At 39.3% G+C, this 24,340-nt stretch overlaps 1 protein-coding gene and 1 long non-coding RNA gene across 8 annotated transcripts in view; one reads left to right on the top strand and one right to left on the bottom strand.

Moving 5' to 3' along the window:
- NOL4 (nucleolar protein 4) overlaps nucleotides 1-24,340 on the bottom strand; it is a 204,221-nt gene that overhangs the window by 117,019 nt on the left and 62,862 nt on the right. The window lies entirely within an intron of this gene.
- Nucleotides 1,259-24,340, top strand: part of LOC134171337 (uncharacterized) — a 57,189-nt gene continuing 34,107 nt past the window's right edge. Inside the window, exons 1-3 of one of the 3 annotated variants that reach the window (XR_009967605.1) lie at nucleotides 1,259-1,509; nucleotides 4,008-4,081; nucleotides 19,622-19,789. This is a non-coding gene — a long non-coding RNA (uncharacterized LOC134171337). Of the gene's footprint in view, nucleotides 1,513-4,007; nucleotides 4,082-19,621; nucleotides 19,790-24,340 lie in introns of those variants that run through there. The other 2 variants (XR_009967604.1, XR_009967606.1) reach the window with 2 other exon arrangements.

Genomic DNA, 24,340 nt, shown 5'->3' with positions numbered 1-24,340 from the left:
TTGCCTTTCTGTTTTTAAATATATCTTTGCAACTCAGATCCTGCTTTTGTCAGATGAATTCCATACGCAAAACACTAACTGACCTTCAGTCCTAGTGCAGTGATAAATCAAGAAGCTTACACCAGTGCAAGATGTACCACTACCTTCTGAGAGCGAACACTCAGTTTTCATATTCTAAGTACAGAACTAATGGCTCATAGCTACTAATCAGAATACACTTAAATGTGTAAATGAGAAAGAAAAGTTTTGGGTTTGCATTTCAAGAGTGTAAAAAAAACTGTTCTTACACATAATCTTGTTTTATTTTTGGAAATGTAAGATATAACTAAGCATTTTCCTGCTGTAATTTTATCCATTGGATCATTCAGGTATTTCTGGTACCTCTTAGATTGTTTTCTGTAGCTGTGATTCCTCTCAACTCACTTACTTTATTCAAGACTTACAAACAGGAGTAAGTATTAGCGGAATCAGTGTTCAGGAATTTTGAATCAAATTATTTGTCAAGTAATGACATTTCAGGAGATATGATTTTTTTTTTAATAGCAAAATTATAAAAATGACTGTGATTTCATTCTAATAGCCAATGTAATTTATACAGAACAAATAAAACAGCCTGTCCTTGTAAAATTGTAATAAAATTTAGTTTTTTTAAGCAAATGCTTTGCATTTTGGGAATGTGATACCAAATCTAGAAAAGTGCTCATTCAAGGGATAAACCACCCCATTGTGACACAGGGGCAACATTAAACAACATGAAACTACATTATTTGTACACTGAAATTATAAATGCAAGATGAGGTCAGATGTTCTCAGTAAGATGTTCTTTTTTTCAGATCTTTAAGATTAGTTTATCAGATTGGGAGTGGTAGAAAAGCACAGCAAAGATAAAAATACTTTTTCAAATGTCTGTTGTTCATACATCTTCCAAAAAATGAACTTCATAACTTTCTTAAACAGGCAACGGGGTGGGAACGACTAACCTCCAAAGGTCACTTCCAAATTCAACTACACTGAGAATTACACAGGCTCCTTTGTGACAGTAGTCTCTGGTGAGTGAGACCAACAAGGAAAGATTATACCGTACTTACAGACATTCTCATTCAAAAAAGAGGATATATAGAAAACAACGATGACTTTGAAATATATATTGTTATTTCCGGCAGAAGCCCTGACCACTTGCCTGGTTTCAGCTGGGATAGAGTTAATTTTCTTCCTAGTAGCTGGCACACTGCCATGTTTTCGACTTTAGTCTGAGAACAATCCTGATAACACCAATGTTTTCAGTTGTTGCTAAGTAATGCTTGCCCTGATCAAGGACTTTTCAGTCTCTCATTCTCTGCCAGTGAGGAGGGCACAAGAAGCTGGGAGGAAGCAGAGACAGGACACCTGTTCTAAACTAGTCAAAGGGGTATTCCATACCACAGCACATCATGCCCAGTACAGAAACTGGGGGGAACTACCCAGAAGGCCCACATCACTGCTCAGGTTGGGCTGGGTATCGATCAGCAGGTGGTGTGCAATTGTACCGTGCATCACTTGTGTTTATTGTTATTTTTCCTTTCCCTTTTTAGTTTTACATTCTCTCCCCTTGTTATTTCCCTTATCTTTATTATTATAATTGGTGGCAGCAGCAGTAGTTTTTCATTATACTTTAGTTATTGGACTGTTCTTATCTCAACCCATGGGATTTACATTCTTTATATTCTCCCCCCCATCTTGCCCGGGGAGAGGAGGCGAGCAAACGGCTGTGTGGTGCTGAGTTACCAGCTGGGCTTAAATCCCGATACCACTCTCCTGCAAGAGGGCAAGAATATTCTCCTGACCCTGACACCATGTTACAGCTACAGGCAACAGCAACAGGCAGGAGAACAGAGTGAGCATGTTTCCCTGGCCTGCCCTCCCACCATCCAGCTCTTTTCAGGTCAGACATCTTGAAAACCAGACCTTGCAGATCTTGTCTATACTGTCATCAGCCTTGTGGACCACACTAGGAAGTAGTTTCTGGCCTTTGGACCAACAACAGCAGACTGACTTCTGTCCATGTTGCTTAGGACAGAAGTAGCTTTGTTCACACTTCGTAACACTTAACCATCTCATCTGCATGGCAACCCCAAATAAACCAATTGATGAGAGGGACATAGCACAGTTCTCCACAGCAGTGGATGTAGAAGCACAACAATGACATTGCATCGAGATTTCCAAGAACTTGGAGGGACTTGGTTGTCTTGTTCCTGTAAGAAGCCTGAATGTGAACTGCACAGATATGGTGGGTATGATCTGGGGACCAGACCAGGGTCTGAAAAATGCAAAAAGCCAATAAATAGCTTAAAGACTCATTCTTGCCTTTTAAAGTTCTTGAAGGATTTCCCCTCCATTATTTTTTGTAATATTTTTTAACCTATAATAAGCATTTGGCATCTACCACATCCTCCGTGATGCACAAAAAATATCTTTTACTTATTCTGATCATAACCTGTGTTAATTCCATCTGATGACCCATATATTCTGTATTATAAGAGACAACAAATAATTTGTCCTTCTCCATGCCATCCATGACTTCACAAATATCAGTCATGTCCTCTTAAATCATCCTTTTTTCCAGGTTAAAGAGTCATAGTCAATGTAGCTTCTTCTCTCATTGACACATTTTCATATGCTTGAGTTTCCTTATCACCTTTCCTGCACCTTTTCTTTTATACAATTTTTGGAAAAGGTAGGACACTGTAGGTACATAAATTTACACAGGGATGTGACAGAAATATAAGAATTGCTATGCTGGGTCAGAGAAAGTCCATTTAGCCTAATATCCTGGTTTTGACGGTGGTGAAAAGGGGGATGCTACTGTTCACTGGTTTGTTGTCTATTTATTTCCTGGTGGATCCAGTACCAACCTCTGTATTAAGCTCTGAAGCATCCTCCTTCAATCTGTAACCTCCTCAAGGTTTGTGTGCCAAAAACCTTGTCCACTTTTTCCAACTACCCTAGCTGATTTAACATCTATGTACAAATCCAGTTAAACCCAATCTTTAGCACTACTTCTACCAATCCATAACACTGTGTTTTCCAGCTGCTGGTCTAACATCTACGTACAAATCCTGTTTAACCCGTATCTTCAGTGCTACTTCAAAAACGTATTAACTCTCCGTCTGTTTGTAAACTGTTAATGAGCTCTGAGCTGATGTTTTCATAGATCTATTTACTATCCCTCTAAGGTCCTTTTCCAGGGTGGTAACAGCCATTCACAACCTTCGTAGACTGTATATAAATTGAGGATTGCCTTTCTTCATTACTTTCACTTTAAATTCACCACAGCTGTATTTCTTCTGCCATTTTATCATCCAGTACCATGAGATTCTTCTGTAACTCTTTACAATCAGGATTTGTTTTGTGAACTTGAGTAACCTAGTCTTGTCAATGACACGTCACCTTGCTCTCCAGCCTTTTTCTGGACTATTTATGAACATTTTGAACAGTAAGAGCCCTACTGCAAACCCATTTAGACTCCACTGGTGACCTCTCTCCACTGAGAGAACTAAACATTTATTCATATTCTCCATTTCTGATTTTTCAACCACTTAGATACTACAAAGCCTTTAGGAAGGGCTTTGTTAAAAGCCTTTAGGAAGACCCAGGTGGATTACATTTTCATCCCCTTTGCCAAGGGCTACCTTCCTTTACAACGCATTTGCACTGAAGCAAGCAGGCTGAAATGGCCGAGCACAGACCTTGGAGAGAGCTGACAATTAAATTGAGTGACTGTATGGGCGTTCCAGTGCTCAGGCTTGCAGACCCTGACCCTTTTCTGAACAGCACATAGATGTACCCAACATCAGGCACAAGTTCAGTGACTAACAGTTTTGACTCAACAGGTTTGAGCTCCTGACTCTTCCTCGGTATGTTGTATTTCTATATTGTGGTGTTGGTTATGTTTCTATACAGAAATCCTGTTCTTCAGGGCAGTTTCTACGGATGTGACCAGTGAAGACCTCTGTTTTTTCCATTTGCAGTTCCCTGGATACCAGCTGCAATATTACAAGATACACATTTGCTGTCCTCCATTTCAATGCAAGATGTTTTGAAGGTCAGATCATTTTTAGCTACCTGAATATAAGTGTGAGCATTAAACTATACATTCCCAATCAGGAAATTCAAGGCACAGGCACTTAAAATATTTAAATTAAATATGATCTGGGTACTATCACAAAAAGGTTTCATTTAGCACCATGTAAATTTGGACAAACTAAAATGTTCCGTAATGTAAAACATATTCGCAATCTGAGATAATAGAGCTCATTTCCACATCTATGTTTTCCAAGCTCAGTGCTATTCCTGTTATATAGTGTTAAATTATATTTATTTCCTTTCAGTATCTGTTACTTCTCATATTTACATTAGCTATTAAAGCAGCTAATTGATATCTGTTTATTCATGTGAATTTTGCCCTGCAACCTTGTGTCTTTATGCATAAGCTATCCAAATGAGGCAGGCTAGCATCAGCCTGGGCTTGTCGGACAGGAAAAAAAAACTTCATAAAATTGACCAGTGTGTTTATTGATTTATTCTCTTAGTGTTCATAATTTTGGTCAGAAAGCAGCATTGTTTGGCCATATTATTCAGTCTAGCTTTTTTAGCTGATTTTAAAAATCCAGGAAATCCAAGCGCTTATTGTTCAAACACTGAAGAAATTCAAATACTACCTTTAGTTAAGAAAAGAAAACCTAATCTAAATAAGCTGTATTGAAGAAATTTCTGCTTCGTTGCTGATATTTATGGTATTACAGGGTATTGATTAATTTTAAGGATTACCAGTAAATGCGCTAGGGCTTACTTGTGCTGTCTCGCTCTTCTGTGCATATTTCCCACCTGCTTATTTCCTATCCGGGAGCAGAAATAGCTCTACTAGAACAGGTCTTCTAAATGCATAAATTCTTTCCCCTTACCTCAAAGAAAAAACCAAAACCAAAACCAAAACCAAAACGAAACCAACATAATGCAATTGCAATAGATATTATCAGTATGATAAATGCTTTTTATACTGCTCATGGTTTCAAATGAAATTACTTTTATAAGCTGCATCAAATTTCCTTCCTATTACACCAAATCATGTCACTACGGTACTTTAGATGACCTACTGTGTATTTCTGTGCTTGAATGCGTTTAAGTCTGGCTTTAATGTAACAGGAAGTCTGATTTTCCCTGATACAATATTTGGTCTTTTTAGAATTTTCAACTTCTTTTCCCATATATACCAATTTATGTCAGTGTTGAGGAGAAAGATACTGATATTAAAAAAAGCTGGCAAGAGCATGCAATAACACATAATGAGATGACTGAAAGTTCTGTAAACAAGCAGCTTTGAAAGACCAAAATGCCTGTTTCCAAATCATGCCAGGCAGGAAGTTCTAGTTAATGCTCCCTGAATAGCTTCATGAATTCAGAGCAGGAGAAAATATTTTAAGTAATTTCTATGTTAAAGATCTCAGTAAATAACAAAGTTTCATAAACCATATTGGCTGATGATATTTCTCCAGGAGCTGACATGAGATACACACAGAGAAATCAAGATGAGGGAACAAGAAAAGTGATAGCATGCTAATGGTGCAGCAAAGTGACAAAAATCTCAGCTATTTATCTTTTAAAATCTAAGGATGAATATTTGGTGTAAGACCAAGAGTACCAAAATCAAAAATGAAACAGTTCATGTTCTTTTTCTTTGCATAACTATAAAAAGAAGCAAGAAAGACATGTTAGCCAGCTCTGGCTTGACAAAGCATCATAATCAAGGAACATACAACACGGGAAAAGATTTGAATACTCAAATTTTCATTCTGGTTCAGTATACATAAGTATATTTCTAAGAAATTTCCTCATATTAACCCATAGCTGCTTGAACAAAAGCTGAAGAGGAGAACAAGGTGGAGCTAAAGAAAGTGCAAGCTGTAACACAGATGCTTTTCAAACAGACAGTTAGACAGGTAGATCTGAGGTGTTTAAGCATAGCTGATCTGTACCTGAATACCTACATGAGTTCTTTGTTTTGCTGCAAGGTGCATCTCTGAAGATTTGTATGAGACATTACAGCAATAGCACGTCAAAAGGACACGAGGAAGAGTATGAAGAAAACTTTACTTCCTCTCATTGTTTCTGCCTACCTCTAAAGTTCTGTTAAGTTTCATCAGTAGGTATACAAAGAATAATTCTTTGGCCCTGGTAGGAGCAACAGCTAAACTCAGTTTCCAGAAGGGAAGTATGAAACTGTCATTTAAATTATCTTACATTATCGCCAGAAGAGATGCCAGTTGAAGAAAATATTCCAAGGACACCTACCCTGCAGTAAATCATTTATGCACTACAGATAAGAAAAACAAATAAACAAAAGGCTGCTTACTCCATCTGCTAGCTAATTCTCAGAGATAGACATTATAGTTGAGGAACATCTAATAGAGACTGAATGGAGATAGCACCATAAAACTGATATAAGAGGATTCACTGTAGGAGGGCAGGGGGGAAGGGGTATCACATCCACAGGGTATTCTAATGTTCGAAGCAGAGCATTCTCCATGCGTATAGAGAGAGAGCAGAAAAATCTACCATGTCAAGACAGTGATTGATATCTTTTTCCCCTCTTCTGCTTTGAGAAAAACAAACATCTCATCAGTGAATTTGTGAAAATCAAACTCCCATGTGTCACATAAAAGGAAGGAGTAGCACTATCTGAAATGCACTTCTAGGGACTGCCTACACTAAGACATCAAATAAAAAAAATAAATGGTCTAAGTCTCAGCCTAAGTGAAAATGCCCCTATTGCTTCTTCCCAGTGATGGTGCACAATTGGTCTGCAGTACACTACAAGATTAAGCACCACTTTTGTAATAAGCAGAAGTCGGATGGCAAAATCCATTTAAAATGCGGGAATCACTGCAGTGATTTCAGCAATCTTTGGGTATGGTACATCTTGCAACATCGATGCTTCAACTGGCAACAGTTTGCTCCCCACAAAAAGTACAAAGACACGCTTCCAACTGTATTCTCTAGTCACAACAACACAAACAAGTTCTGTGTATGTGATCTCCAAATACCTTGATTAACTTTGCTTACTGAAAATCTAATCCATTGCTCACTGATGTCATGAAGGTTTGCATTAGGGTCCAAGTGCTTCAGACAGAGTGGGGCAATGAATTGACTTTCACTGTAAAGAATAGATGGGCTGGGATTTACAAACTGCATTAGGATGTTTGGACAAACAACATCAAAAGCCTAAACACATAGTGACAAAACCATTTGAGGGTCCCATGGTGCAAAACTAATTTCAGCAAGAAGTGCATGGTCAGGACTAGGGCTGGAATTCCAGTCAGACACAGCAACTCATGTAGGCCCCACATAATTATTCTTTTCTCCAGTGGGTGACTTTAACGATACTGTGACATTCCAATTTAAGAAATTAAAAATACACAGAGTTATACTGAATGCATGATGGGGGTCCTAGCCAAATCCTGAGGAATTCAATTGCCACTTCTATTCTAATCACATGGCTGGTGCCTCTAAATCAGAAATGCTAGGAAGTCTAATGTCCCTTATGAAAGACAAAATTGGTGAGGCTACCATTAATGGCTAGTCTTGGTACCAGCTTAGCCCCATCCATGCAGTGTATCCACGAGATATGTGGGCTATTATTGTTAGTTCCCACCTACCCATCACTTCTGAAACTGCCACTTGTAAACACGATTCAGGAAGACTGATCCCCACCAACACTCAGATTACATAAAGGCTTTGATTACACTGAAATGAGAATGGAAACTTTTTCCCCCTCCATCTCTGGCTTAAAGATTTTCATTGAAAGAATAAAGTCCCTTTTATTTTGTTTTTTATTTTTGTTCACATTCCCTGACACCAAATCACTAAAAGGTCATGAATGTACAGAGAATCACTTTCTAGAGCCAGAGTCCTGGGGTACTGGCTCCCTGGAGAGAAGGACAGATGTGTGCTTCTGGTTTGTTCTTGCACAGCTGGTACACTGGTTTGACGTTGCCAGCAGGCATGTCTTGCAGGGCTGCCTGTAACACCTTGGTGTCCACTGAGCTCTGCCTCCAAGGCACGTCAGAATGTGTCACACTTTCCACAGATCAGGGACATGAGGGTGGCACAAGCAGCCAAGCTGGTGGGTCCAGCTGCAGCACAGAGCAACCATTAAGGAGCACACCTAAGCACCCAAGCATGTGTTTGGAGGAGGCAGGCACATGCAGCTCAAGCAGCGATTCCCTCACAGTTAACTTTTTCTTGTAAAGAACACCATCAGAGTCAGGCTTTTGTTTTAAAGAGATTCTTCTTGCCATCTGAGAAAGGTTAAGGAAAAGAAAGCGAGAGCAGAGTACAAGAAAGGAAGTAAAGAGAGAGAAAAGGACAGAAGAGCCAAGAACTTGCCTATTCTTTGTTCTCAAGTAGTTTTTTCTTTGGTTGGTTAGTTTGTTTTTTTTATTACTTCTGCTTAATGTACATACACGTGTAAGTGCTTTAGCACTTATATGCCTTGGCTTGTATCAGGTCACCATTATGCCAGGCATTGTACCCATACATAGTAATAAATCCCTGGCCTAAAAGCTTACTGCTTAATCAAGCAAGACAGAATTTGGATTTAAATGGATTTAAGCAGTATTATCACCTCCACTCTCCAGACAGGAAAAAAGACAAAGGGAAATCAATAGACTTGACCAGGGCAAAGGTAACTAGGAAAGAAACACAAACTCACTGAGTCCCAGCCCTGCAGCCCCCACACATGGGCCCCCCATGACCACAGCAGAGCTTGCACACTGGTTGCTTCAACAGGGGCTAGTTTTTGCTGACTAGCCATTGTCTTCTACCTCTCTGAAAAGATTATTTTTTTAGAGGTACTTCATTTTTGCCTAACCTATTCATTTCTTAATAACATATTGTCCTTAAAAAAAGAGTTGAACATTGTCAGCAGTAAAAAACTCTAAAAGGTTTCAGGATGGTTGAATTAAGCATGATTCTACAAAGTGATCAGATAGATACTTCTCAGTGAAGAATTCTGCTTCACCTGATGGCAAAATTAGGCAGCTGGGGGAGGTAAGACAGAGATTCAGGTTACAGTCAGCCTTTATGTTGGTTCATTGTAATTGGTACACTACAGATGAAAATCAAACAGCAGTCCTACAATACAGCATGGAACTGAACACTGCCTTTTCTCCCTGTTTTGCTACAGATTGCCTTTTTATGCTCTGTCAGGTGAAGGGAATTCCCTGTCTTCATCTGCAGAACTTTGCTTGCTTGGTACTATTAAGTATATACCACCAAGTGTTTGACATACAGATGTGATGCCAGGAAATCTAAAACCAAGCACAAATAATCACAGTGGATCACACAAAGATTCATCTTGCCAAGTATCCCAGTTCTAAGCATATGTATAGCAAAAGACCATAGAAACAATAAAATATGATCATCTTTTTCCTAGTGCATCCTCACAGCTTCCAGCAATCAATACTTTGTGATCTCCTCTGAGTAAAGATTTTTAAAGACTGTACTGAATAGCCATCAGTTGATCTATGCTTCAGGGCTGTGTTCACTCCAGTTCTGAACTGTTGAGTTTTTTCTGTTTCTGCAACATTCTGTGACAATACCACGCTTTAATGATGCCTGGTGTACAAAAAATGGCTTTTGATTCCTATGATCTCGCTGACCAATCAAGTGTCCCATTTTCTACACTGTGAGAAACAGTATAGAATAATACCATGTTTACCACTATATACTGCTTACAACTGTACAGACCCATGCCATATCCCTCTCTCAGACTTCTTTGCTTTTCCAAACTGAAGAGTCCAAGTGTATTTAGTATCTCTTCATTCCACATTACTTTCTATTCTAGTCTTTCTTCATTGTGTCTTCTCTAAGCCTAGAGCATATTGTGCCAATATTTGCTTCATAACATAAGTTTTCAAGGTGCAATAATGAAATAAAGTTCAAGGAAGCACACAGAGCATAACATGATAATGAGTTCACATTCTGCACATAAATTTTCTTCTAGTGTTTGAACAGAGGTTGAAGAAACAGCACAGATTTTTAGCTAACATTTCTCCATAAGTGTACAAATATGAGACCAATTTATGTATAAAAGATTTATGAACTGTATATTGAGAAGTTCAAATCTGCTACTCTTCCATACCAAGACATCAAACACAAGTGGCTTCTATGAAGATTCTTCTACAGAAGAACATACAAGCTGTTTGTAAAGCTCACACCAATGGATCTGATGTGCTGGAGTCACTACAGACTTTTAGGATAAACATATATAGTTCCAGCAAAGAAATCCTGCACAGGAATACAGCAGTACACCTTAAACTTTTCCTTCCCCTGTTTAGCATCACCTCTAAGAAATATCAGAGAACACATTACAGATGACCTCAGCTTTTTTTTAATAATAAATAAGGAGAACAGAAGTCCCTAAGAAAGCTTAGTCCCAAACAGCATGAAATATATATATTTGAAATTACACATAGAAACTGGTAGAAAGCCAGTGTTGTTCAGTCAGTAAAAAATAAAGCATCAAAAAGGGGATGCATCTTAACTGTGTCTCCATGTTATAGATGGTGTAGTTGAGGCTTTCGATTTTCACAGTATGAAAAGATACTGGCAGTCATACAGTGGTTACTATTCTAGAAGATCCCCCGGAGACAGTATTTATTTAGGCAGAAAACTCTTTCTGAGGATAGCCTCATGGGAGAATCAGTACATCTCTTCCTGAGCTTCCCAAGGGAACAGCAGTCAGACAACCTCACTTCAGCAACCTTCAGCACAACACAAACAACATAATACAGGACATTCACGCAGGACAAGCAGACAGCTACTGTCAGTGTCTCATTAGGCTGTCATGGGAAGTAAAGGCTTCAGACACAGGGATATTAATATTCCATCCACTGAATCCATGGTATATATAAAAGCCATCTTCTCCTTGCACATATTTATATTACTCAATACCAGAGCAAAACCTTTTCCAAGGCTTTCTTTCACCCAACTCACAGCACACAAACCCAGGTCCTGTCTCTAAGCTAAGGCCTGAGGCCATTCTATTTAAAGACACCCTAGCTATTTAAGTAAAATACATATTATGTCAATTCAGTTAAAAAAAAAAAACAGTACCACAGATGGCTTCCTCCAGCATTGTGTCCATATCCAATTCACTGAGTCTCTGGTAGTTAATTAACTCATTTAATAGGAACACAGCAACTAAATATATTGCCAAGGTTTCTGATCTCACACATAAAGTGAAAATACCTCCAGAAACTTATTTACTCGTAAGTTTCACTTTCATGATATCAAAGTCTCCCAAGTTAGAAGCCCAAAATTCTCAAAATGATTAGAGCAATCATAGGTATTGCTATATCATAGGTATAGATATATCCTGAAATCTGCATTTTGTTTAGCAAAATGGTTTTTTGCATTTCATTTAGGTATTTCTTTGGGTCTTGCCTAAATAAGCGTTTCTGCTTACAGCTCCCCTAAAAATCAACCACATTTTCTGGAGAACTGAAACATAAAATGAAAAAAAAAGTCTTTTCTGTTTCTAAGGGTGCTTTCATTGTGAATCCAGTCAAATCTGTCGGCTGTATCTGCGAGATTGAGAAAGGGTTGGGAATCTTGCAGTGAACAATATTCCTCTCATTTACTCCTAATGCCTGAATTGTGTTTCTGGCTGAGGTCCCAGCCTGAGACAGTGGTGAGCATAGCGAGTGCTAATAAACTGTCATTTCAGTTCTCATCCTCTCCTTGGAGGCAAAGGAAAGCAGAGAATGGCAATTTGCCACATTCTACCCAAGGAAAAAAGGAAGTAAGGTGTCTTTTCCTAGTCCAGATATTCCTTTTCCCCTCAAACGTACCACTTGCAGAAATAAAAATAAAAAAGCTGTGAAGGGGTTTACATGCTACTGACATAGATAAAGTGAATAAGGGTCTGAGGAGGTGAATCACCAGCTCTGGGGCAAGGATAACTAGGAATTCAAACAGCTGGAAAAAATGCCATGCTGGCTCCACCTCTTCTGCCATGTAATTTCATTTAAACACTATATTTTAGAGCTAAAAAGAAAAATGTTTTCATTAGTTTTGCTACACTGAGATTCTGTAAGTAATGCCCCATTAACCTCACATAACTTACATATGCTTTTACTTAAACATGAAAAAAAAATAGGCCATGCTCATGATATATATCTTTTCTGTCCCTCACAGTAATCATTTTCAGCATTCACTCCTCTCAACTATGGGATGTTCAGGAGGAAAGCCAGACTGTCCCAATATTTTGCCTGTTGCCCAGTGCTGTACAGAAACAACTCCAGGTTGTACAGAAGCTACAGTTCTAGAAAGTTGGTATGAGGGACCAGAACAATTTCTGGGGACTAGTAAGAGAGAGATGATGATGATAATGATGATAACACTAATAAACATAACAATCTATAGCTTTTTGCAATCAAGTCTTTCAACACTGGATGAAAACAGATATAGTAATTCTTCATTCAGAGCTGAGATATGAGGTGGTGAATGGATGCTAATGAATAGGATAGACAAATGTCTGGAGAATGCACCCTCTGTCCTCACTTTTCCCAGCAACTCTGGCTATATGTGTTTTGCTTTATCCAGCTTCACTGGCAAGACTTCTTTGGAGCCCTGACAGCAACTTAGAGTTACTCTTCCCCTGAAGCCCCAGGGAGGGCATAGAAGCTCCACCACCTGCTCTTCATGAAGGGAAATCCCTGTTGGGATGCTGGACCCAGACCAGTGCAGGGAGATGTGATTACACACTCCCTTCACCACCTTGACTGAATCTTCCCTTTTGCCTTTCGCACAAAGGACCAGAGTGATTCTCCGACCGTTCAGTGAAGAAAGCAAGGATATTCTTAAGAAAGCTAATTTCACAGGTCTTTTTTTTTTTAGCAAAAGCATTGCCTTCTTCATGTGGTATTTCCTCTTTAAAGTGAAGGAGAGAAATGAAATATTTCCATAAGTGGGAACTATCTTGGGCATGACTTACATACTCAGTGGCCATTTATACAGGGGTTTACCAAATCCCTTAAGTGTAGTGATTTAGCCTGAGTTGTTCTGCTATTATAATAATGATTTCTCCTCTTATTAAAGATGTATACTCATACCAAGCACTCTGACCAGTAAGAGGCATGTCTGGATACCTTTATAAATATTAAGGTTGGCAGATGTGGCCATGAGAATTTTTTCTGTTATAATACACAGCTTGAAAAAAGACAGATTTTATAGATTTCCCATTTCTTTAGCTGCTGGTCATCAGCTACGAAGTTCATACGCACAACTAACAGAAGTCACCACACTATGACAGCCCTCATCCTTCAGTGAGTGGAGAAAACTACTCAGGAGGTAACAACTAATGCTAGGCTAAGAACAGGGGGAGTACAGCAGTCACAACACAGTCAGTACACAGACGATATTTCATTACAGACCCAACACGATACACAATACACAATCTTTATTTCCACTGAGATTCATCCCAGTTCAACTAAGCACCTACTTCAGCTAAGTACGCATCAGGAAAGTTTGGTAAGTGTGCTGAAATGTGTCTCGTTTATATCCTTAGCACAGCAGCTGATTTCAGCTACACCTTCTTTCAAAAAAAGGAAGAAAAAAGGTATCCCCACTTGTCATACACCAAATAGGATGCACCACCAGATGAAGTATGAGAGGTCTGATACTTCCTGCGAGACCCACAGGCTGCTGTTTCATGACTTGTTAAGCCACTACAAAGAGGATGTAAAAACATTTTTTCCAAGCAGGAACAGATAAAGCCATGTTTAACCCTAACCATCAGCTAGGTCTCAAATGGATCTTCTCATGCCCCAGCCTGATTCTCTACAAACTCTAGGTAAGGAGCCCATGAATCACAGAGCAACTGTGACTACTTGCTGTGTTTGGTGGGTTTGTTTTATGTTTGTTTTGACTGAGAAGCAGTATTTGTCACCTGACTGCAGAGAAGTCTCTGGAAAAAAGTAATGTAACATGTCCCCTTTTGTCCAAACAAATACATTCCTTTTTTTTGTGACCAACAACTAGGCCTACAGGGAATACAGTAATCTAATTCCAACTTGTTCTTAAAAATTTAAAAAGCACCATACTAAGGTCATTTAAAAGAGGGTTTGAAGATTGTTTTATATTTTGAGATATAAAAATTATTCTCAAGGGCAGATGGAATTCAATAATGCCATAAAAGCCATTAATTGTAGAACACTTTCATTAAAGCACTGTTTGCTGCAAGGTTAACCACTAAGACGCATATTTTATCCATTGAATTACATTATAATATACTTACTTGGTGAATATAGTTTGCAATCTTTTAAATCACTTTTCTTTCAGCTGTGAGTTTTACATTGCAACTCTTCGCTACTTCAGTCAAATAGTACTTAATTAAAAACAACACTAAGAGGTTAAAAATTCAGAGAAGTAAAATGATACACCTCACAAAGCAAACAATGTTTAGTAAGAAACACTTTCTGTTGGATGAAATATTTTTAATACTTGCAGAAATAATTGATGTTGGCAGAATTCTGATATCAGTAGACCTCTAGTGGCTATTACAGTAATTGATGATTACATTACTCCTTTTTTCTGTTTGTTTTAATATTCTCTTCAGAAAACTAAACAGGGGAAAAAACACAGGGGCAAAGCTGCAGCAAAACGTTATTAGAGTACAAAAGCCATAATAAATATCTTACTTCACAACTGTTATAAAAGTATTTAGAGGCCCAGTTCTTGTTGGTTTTAACAAAACTACACAGCTAAATAAGCTTACAAATCTAGTCATCAAACCCCAAATCTGAGTCAGCAGTTTTAAAATGTCCTGAGATTCATTCATAAATATTTGCAAACACTTTGAGGGAGCTATTTACAGGCTGAGTCTTAAAAGGGACAGGAAAGCATGTCCTTGCTCCCCAGTTGGGGCACATGTTCTTCACCCTGCCTGCACCGTGTCCCTCCTCACTATGCTTGCCACGGGAAGGACCTCAGACCTGCAAGTCAGCAGCAGTCTGCAGACGGCTCAGATTGTCTCCAGTCTGGACTGGGAGCTATGGGACAGTGTGATGTAACTAGCCGTGACTCTAAGCTAGCCATACCTAGAGTCAACCACTGTTGGTATCTGGTAAAGCATCCATTTTAATGATTCTTCATTCATTTTGGATAAACCATGACATTTCAGGGCTTATCAGCAGGTGTAAAACAGGTAGTATTCCATGTAGTAAAGGGCAGACCCTGATGACCTTTGAAAAAACCAAGCTACATCAGCTTAATGAAGTATCAAAGACACAGATTTGAGGCCTGAATACGGGACACCCAACCCTAAATAAGCCATTGCTTATTTGTTTAGAGTTTTTGTTGTGACTATTTTACTCTTGCCACATGACTAGTTAAAAGGTTTTGGTAATATTTAGGCCTAAAAAAAAATACTTAATGGCTTTTTCAGATAGTATTAACCATCTTTTTCTCTCAGGGAATCCAAGGGGGAATTGAGGGGTTTTATCTCCTAAGGAGATACACTTGGAATCATACAGTATTAGTAAGAAAGCAGTAAGAAAATCAAATCCTCATTGCTCAAGAGCCTCCCATTTGCCCATTTAAGAGGCTTCATTTTAATTGGCTTACACATAGTATTTATTTCAGCTACATTCAGACTAGCTATAATTTTGTCTTCCTCACATAGTGTTGCATCTTCACCAAACTACTAAATCAAAAGAATTCTGCTAAGTCAAAATTGTTCAACAGATTTTTGATGTGACCTCCCTTATATGCTGGTGAAAAAATGATTAATCACATGTACATCAGAAAAGTCAATTCTTATTTAAAGGACAATCATGTGCACCTATGCAAGAAATCTACTGCCTTTTGATAGACCTTTGTGCCAAGGTGACTTTCACAACCTAAAATAGTCTCAAAAATGTAATTTTGCAGCACCTGTGTAAGTTCATAACCTAAACAGTATCTAGAAAATACCTGCTATACCTTGCACATATTTCTGTACATGAAGACAGAACACACAATACTCCCAAAGGACTGAACCTTTACTGTGCCACAGGATTTTAAAAAGGAATTGGAGGCCTACAGGTCCAAAGAAAGATCATTTGAATGAAAGACACACTGTGGAAATGAGTCAAAAGAGATCTGAGCACACACAGGGAAGCGCAGTGATGTAAAATGTGTGTGCCAGAGCAAAAAAATCTCTCCCTCGAGGAAGAACTTACAGAGCACACTCATTGAAACTATTCCTGACTGATTATGGTAGGCTGAGCAGCTCAAAAAGATAAGAGTTTAAAACATTTGCAGCTAGGCATTCATACTTCCAAAGAATTCAGCAGATGATCTCTTGGCAGTCTATGTCCAATAGCTGTCTATTCAGATAAGATGATGGCTGTTCATTATCAAATCATCTCTTTGCCTAAGGGTCTTGGCAAACCTGTTAATGATAAATTTGGCTGAGCAACCTGGATAACACTGGAAGCAATATTGCTCTGCAGAAACTTTCTGCTGTGTGCCAGCAGAGATAACCTGCCATTGCAAGGTTGGCTGAGCAACACAAAGAAAAGTTATACGTTTTGGGTTTTTTTCTTAATACAAAAAAGAACCGCAGGTATTTTATTTATTTATGAGGATTCCTCACATTGCTGAGCAAACAGCTACAAATCGAAAACTAAAAGTATGTTAGTTCCCAGTATTTAACTCTTCTCAGGATCTGAACATACCACGGTAGTACACTGTTTAGCATTCTTTAATCTCTATTAAAACTGTATTTTCCTTTCTTCTGCAGAAAGTATACTATGTGTAAATGAGATGAGCTTACAGCTCAGATGATTCTTGACACATCCTGCCAAGGCAAATATTCATCCAAACAGCTAAAATTCCTGTTCCTTATCCTGCTCATCCAAAGCTTTCTCAGAGCCAGAAGCTGGGGAAAGCCAGGCCTTCTGGACAACCTTCAGCTCTTCCTGTATGTTTCTGGTTACAGTCTTTTTGCAGAGCAGGGGGAAGCCGCACCATAGGGAACAGCTTCATTTAACTGAGCTTCTCTCATTACAACTGAGCAACATGAGTGCCTCTACCTGAGTGTGAAGTCAATATGGAGTGGCAAACTCAATGGAAATGGAATAAGCTTGAACCCCCTTCCTTAAGTATTTGAATTTGTACTGAAATGAACAAGGGGCAGAGTGTTAGCAACTCCCATTTCAGAACTAATAATGAAAAGCTGTTTGTTCAAGGCATTTTCTGGGCTCAGGTGATCCTGAAGGCACACCAGCCCAAGGCAGACCATGCAGCAGACTGAAGATCTGGAATCAGAGTAATCAGTGAAACCATCCACTACTGATTCTGCTACCAAAATCCTCTGTGTGTTACAGGGTTCATCAGTACTTTTCAACTATATAAAAATCATTTGGGCTAAAGATGTGGATGTGCAATCCATGAGACTCCAACAGTAATTAATAAATGAGGACATTAAAGGGTTCACTGATGACCATGTTGAAAGGAAAACAGAGAAACTCATTGGCATTTTCAGTTTTTGCCAAAGCTTGCCTGCACAGGATCAATATAGGTATAAGGACAAATATGTCACAATCCAAAATCCAGAAGCAAGGCCTCAGCCCTACCTTGAAAACATTAGCAACTCACAGCTTCCCTACGGCTTTTTATGTAATCATGTCGTGCAACCAGCAGAGCTCTCAACCAGAGAGAAAGCTTCTGGCCTATCTTCACAGCTATCATCTTCTTTCCCGCACGGAAGTGTCACTGAAAGTGCCTGTCACACTTCAGGATGAGCTGAGCTGTAGCACGGAGAAAAAAGGCTCCTATTTCAGATACCTTTGCCCAATCCATATGCTCTACTCATATCTGGCATGTTCAGGGAATCTAATTTAGAGTAGTAAAGACTATCTCACAAGAGGTAGGTGGATCCCAAAATACCCTCCCCTCCAGATTTCTGGCTTAATGTAAAAGCTGCTCCTCTTTTATATCAAAGGAGTGGATTTGTTGAAAGAAAAAAAAAATAAATCTATATATAGTCAGTGCTGAATCAGTGTGAACAATCCAGGGGAAAAAAAGCCAAATACAAACAATTTTCAGTTTTCAAGGCCAGAAAACATCCTTTCCTTCCGAAAGCTGGTCACATTTCATTAAAGAGTAGTGCAGATTTAACTTAAGGTGGAATTTTTTCCACTTATTCTACAGCTCTCTCCCATTAGAGCTTGTAGCTGCCAAAACCCCTCCATCACCTCTGTTCACACTCATGAGAGCAATATGACAGCAATGTCATCCCTCTTTTTTTACCCATTCACCAGAGTTCCTGGACACATTACTTACAGCCACCAATAAATTTCAGCATCACCAAATTCGCAACTCCATTTATTAAACCATATCTTTTGGACTGTATCGTTTTCTTTATTTCACAGTCTGAAAGCTATGTTCTGGCCTTTGGCCATATTTCTGATAGGTCCAGCTTCTAAATAATATATATTGCTGTGACTCAAGGCAACAGACATTCTTATCCTTCTTTCAAAGGACTATACTTGCCTCATTTCCCCAGTTCCACTTGTCTTGGATTTAACTACTGAGATGGGAGAGCAACCTTTCTGAGCTTTGCTACCCTGGCTAATAGCTCTAAACATTCTGGATTAATGATGCTCTGGGTCACTGGACATGGCTGTCACTCTTGTATGAAAGGGTACACTTAACAAAAATGGTTATAATTCCCCAAATGCTCCCAATTGAAAATGCTTCCTTTAGTATTCCTACTTCAAACAATAAAACTAGTGAATCAAGCCTTCAGTTTAAATGCACAGGCAAACACCCTCAGATTGCTTTGAAAAGATACTCCACATGCAGAGGGTGGGTGGAAGAGGTGACAGCGTCTCTTCTGGAACACAGACAACATAATACAGCACACCACTTATGCCATGTTACTGACTTGCTGGTTTTCCAAAACAGATTTTGTTGTACTGAAATCAGGCAGGTGTTTACTTCAAACATCTATGTGGTTACTTCACCATTTGAAGATGAGAATGGATAGTGGGCAGACATCAGCAGGTTTTCCTTATTACCACTGCACTTTGGACTTCTAAATTATGCCTAATAATTAATGAAGTGAGGATTATATTTCCAGATTATATTATTGTCAGTACAGGGATGTATTGACAACTATCAACTGTCACTGAAATCAATATTACAGACAGAAAATGATAGCTGTTTTTAAACAAGGTCAGAACCTCATTTGCTCTAAACCCGTGTAGGACCACTGAGAGTGTGATGCAAGACATTTAAATTTGCCAGCACTGACACTTTCCTTTCACACACTGGCAAGTAATACTCTTTCAAACAGCTTCTTTGCTGAGTGACTAGAAGAGAACTTGCAAACCTTTACCAAGAGCAGCAGTTTCAAAGGCACAAATGGCAGAAGAGTGCTCTGTCTCCTGCTATGTCTCTGCAGGAGTTAGAGGTCTAACTACCACTTATGCCTCTGCCAAGCCCCTCACTACTGCCTCTCTTCCTACCTGTCAGACAACTCTTTGGAAAACTGTTTTTCTTGCTGCTAAAACTGACTTTCTCTTCTCATACTCAGAATCCAAGCCAGAAACCAGTGTGAAGATAACTTACCTTTTTATTTGCTCTACTCCAGTCTATTCTCATGGAACCAGGAGCCTTTCAACCACCAGCACCCCTTTACTATCATTCTCCTCTGATACAACCTAGATTCAGCTAGCAAATAACCAAACATAAAGTACTGAGGAGAAATATTGCAGACTTCCTTAGACTAAGAACTAAGGATTATTATGAAAACTGTTTCTCTCCTGGCAATACCCATACCATAGAGACAAAAAAAAGCCTTGGTGTTCTCCAGTAACTACATGAATCTGTGAAAATAACCTGTTCCTTATCACCTTGACACCAATGCACAAAGCTTTTCACTCCACAATCCATCCCCTTCTCCAGCTGTCTTGATGTTTAGATGATAGCATAGAAAAAAAACTTTCAACAATGAAGGCGGACAAATGAAAGGTGGTAGGAGGAAGGAAGTGCCTCCTGATCATCTTCCAGTAACAAGAACATCCAGCCTTAAATTATTCAACCCACTCTTCAATTTTGGAACCTTTCAAGATGCTACGTTATTGGCTGCCCAAACTGCCATGGCAGCAAAAATAAATAATCTTCCAACTGCAATGACCCCGAAATAGATTTTCTTATAAGAAAACAGACCTTATAAACTGGAGTGTAGGAGTTCTCACCTTGATTATTGCAATCACAGAATCACAGGGTGGTTTGGGTTGGAAGGGACCAGTCCAATCCCCCTGCAAGGAGCAGGGACATCTTCAAGTAGATCAGGTTGCCCTGTCCAACCTGATCTTGAATCTTTCGAGGGATGGGGCATCTACAACCTCTCAGGGCAGTATGCCCAGTGTTTCACCATCCTCATTGTAAAAAATTTCTTCCTTATATCTAGTCTGAATCTACCTTTTCTAATATAAAACCCTTGTCCATCACAACGAGCCCTGCTGAAAAGTTTGTCCCCATCTTTCTTATACCTTCCTTTAAGTAGTGGAAGGCTGCATTAAGATCTCTCCAGAGCCTGCTGTTCTCCAGACTGAATGACCCCAACTCTCTCAGCCTTTCCTCATAGGAGAGGCGTTCCATCGTTCTGACCATCTCTGTGGCCCTCCTCTGGACCCACTCCAACAGGTCTATGTCTTTCTTGTACTGGAGATGCGAGCTGAATCCAGGTGGGGTCTCACGAGAGCAGAGCAAAAGGAGAGAATCACCTCCATTGACCTGCTGCTGGTGGTGCAGCACCAGGACACAGGTGGCTTTCTGAGCTGCCATCACATATTGCCAGCTCATGCCCAATTTTTCATTCACCAGTATCCCCAAGTCCTTCTCCACTCTCAATTAATTCATCCCCCAGACTGTACTGATGTTGTGAATTGTCCCAACCCATGTGCAGGACCTTGCACTTGATCTTGTTGAACTTCATGAGGCTTGCATGGGCCCACTTCTTAAGCCTAGATGGCATCCCTTTCCTCTAGCATATCAACTGTACCACTCAGCTTGATGTCATTTGCAAACCTGCTGAGGGTGCACTTGATCCCACTACGTTGTTGATAAAGATACTCAATAGTATTGGTCCCAGTATGGACCCTTGAGGGACACCATCTGTTCCTAGTTTCCACTTGGACATCAAGCTACTGACTGTAACTCTTTGGACATGGCCAATCAAACCACCTAAAGAATAGACCTCAGAAGAGTATTTACTCATCAATATCAACTGTAAGGTACACACCAGTCTTACGTTCTCCACTCTGTCTCCACAGGTCTCTGACCTGTCCTGCAAAGTACCACTGGAAATGGCTCTGAGAGGAAGCCCCTAAAACTGGCACTGTCCTGTATCAAGAAAACACTTTGAAGGAGGAAAGAACTTCACTATGGCTTCATTCATACATACATACATATACGGAACACACTTTTTAATGCTGTTTCCCTGGAAGAATGTGCTGCTGAGCTGTTGTATCTACTGCTGGCCATCAGATACAATATTCTGATAAGAGCTACAGACACCGACATTCACTATTTCTTGCTATTGCTCCTGTTGAACAGGAAAACACAAGCTGGCTCAGATGGCACACACCTTGTGATTTGTTTGAAACACATTCAAACAAAATCTTTTCCACCCACACCAAAACAACAAGAAAGCGAGAGATGAAAACTCTTTTTCTGCCCCAGAGTTTCAAGGGGTATTGGAATGTATACTGCTCTGGTTGGATTTAGCCTTCACAGAACTGCCTCTTTAGAAATTCAGGGCCATGGTATTTTTGAACTCTCTGAGACAGTATCTAATTAGACCACAGGAAAACGCATCATCTGCTTAATAACAGATTCCCATGCCATAAAGTTCTACCTGTCTTCAGTGATCAGTTCACTTAAGGAATAGATGACTACAGAAAGAGACATATGTGATAAGAGAAATATAGATTTATAAACATTTACAAAGCCTACAAATAGAAAATCTATTCATTGTAATAGATACTTCTGTGTACACTTGAATTAGCTTTGTGCTTTTTCCATATTGTGTAATGAAATATAAAATAGAGCCAACATACAACTCAATGCTAACTTTATTTTAATAAATGCTGCTGGAAAAAATTACCTTGTCATGCCAGCAAGCTCAATCTTTGCTACTCCCTAAGCAGTCTTCCTAGCCCTCTACTCTCTTGATTTTTCCTCAGAACTGATTTCTGTTGACATCTCTGTGCATAGCCAGGCGGAAACAAATTGTAAAGCACCCACCACATACTCATGTAGAAAAGTAGAATAAGCAAAATTTTCCTGCCTTGAAGGGTGCTGAAGGGAGACAGTTTTCACTCTGAGTGGGAATAATGGAGGAGTCAGGAAAATGGTTTTCTCCTCGTTTTTTTCATTCAGGTTCAAAGTGTAGCTAATTGCAGTATACCCAAGAGGCAGTCAGACAGCATAGGAGACTAGATTACTTCCTGACCCACTAGACAGGAATATCTTTAAAGAAACTCATTCAGAGAAATTCGTTCTGCAAGGCAGGAGCAGTTTAAAAACCAAATTATTATTTCACCTCTATCTGTACACAAATTAAAAAAAAAACAGATACCAGTAGTGCTAACATCTAGTCCCTCCATCATACGCATGTACTTGATGATCAGTTAAGTTTGGGGTTTTTCTAGCCAGTCTGTTCATACCCAGGCGACAGCCAGATCACATGTAATTCAAGGCCCTACAACCTACTTCAGCTAAGAAGCAATGTGCTATTGTTCTACTACAGTATGTTAGTTTGGTGGACAAAGTGTCTTATTTGGGACACCCGTGTTGTCCTCCTCCCTCAAGGCATATTGCAGCACCCTCTTCTACCCACAGAGGTTTGTACAAAAAACAGCAGATGCCATAGAAGTCATTGAAGTCTTCCTAAAAAAAAGCCATAAATTGAACAGTACTGCCCCACAGACTACCAACAGGAGTACTCAGAAACAGGTAGTACACTGGAATGGGATCCAAGAAACAGAAAAGAATAATGGGCTACCACTGCCTACCTAAATAAATTATCTGTGAAACAGAAGCTCTTCTAAAAAGAACCTGTTCTTCTGCATGGCCACAACAGTGTTGGAGCTGCCTGTAAGGCTAGCAGTGTATGGGGTCTCATTGTGGTGAAGCATTATTTATCATAAAAATAATGAGTTTACCATGTCTACCCTCTCCTTTACAAAGCTGCATTTAAGTAAGCTTTTACTGAAATCAACACTTCACAATGCCAACAGAAAAAAAAAATTCAAGAACTACCACTGAACCCTCTTTCTTAAATTACTGGGGAAAACTTGGCCAGGCTGTCACCTTACTCTGAAATCTACCCATGCCACATGCCTTTTAATGCTGTCACCACCATTTCCCCCATCTCCTTGAGCGAGCAATCATTTTAGGCCTTTTTTTTCCAGGGAGTGAATGGAAGCATGCTGCCGAGTAGCTGATTCAGAGAAATGGAAGTATTTTGTCCTTGCTTACAGGCTTAGTAACAACCATGCTTTTAATTAAAATAGGGCATATTTGAAGAAGATATAACACTATGTGCAACTGCAAGTCTGTGACTACATACATACAGAAATGACCAGGGATTACAGTCTGCACCAGGAACCTAAAATGCATAGTTCCTAGAGAGCACACATAACTAATACAGAATTGCAGAAATGTAGCAGAAAGAAGAAAGGAAGATACAGGAACACAGACAGAGCTTGGCTAACTCACCAAATTAAAGCTTATCATCTGTGCATAAACTTCACTGATGGTTTAATTAAAGAACCAGCAGTAATTTCATCACCCACATTAACTACTTCAGGATCAGTTCAGCTGCTCAGACCTATTATGAAAACATGAAGGAGGAAACTTTGACTCCATTGGAGTTTGCAAAAATTCTCATCATTGATTCTAATATGATTTTAATTGCACCCATATATTTTGGACGTGATCATGCTGGATACAATTTCTAAAAAGCAAGTCACTTAAAATCAAAGTTCTTTCAAACTTTTGATAAAAACAATTTACTTTGTACCTCTTCAGACCACTTGGCTGCTCTCACTATTTGCACCACCTCCTTTTTAAGTGGGCCTATTTCTCCCACTGTACGTAATTCATACTAAAAGTTCCCACATCCTGTAGTTCTGTCTCTTCATCGTCTCTTTGACAAGCTGCAGCATCAGCTCCCTTCAGAATAATCATCCAAGAGACACTTAAACAGTGTGACCTAACAAATTCCCTGTCTTTGCCAATTAAG

The sequence above is a fragment of the Pezoporus occidentalis genome, unplaced genomic scaffold, assembly GCF_034315485.1.
Source record: "Pezoporus occidentalis ecotype Australia unplaced genomic scaffold, CSIRO_AGI_Poc_V1 ctg4, whole genome shotgun sequence".
In the NCBI taxonomy this organism is placed as follows: Eukaryota; Metazoa; Chordata; class Aves; order Psittaciformes; family Psittacidae; genus Pezoporus; species Pezoporus occidentalis.
This window is presented reverse-complemented; position numbering and strand designations above follow the sequence as displayed.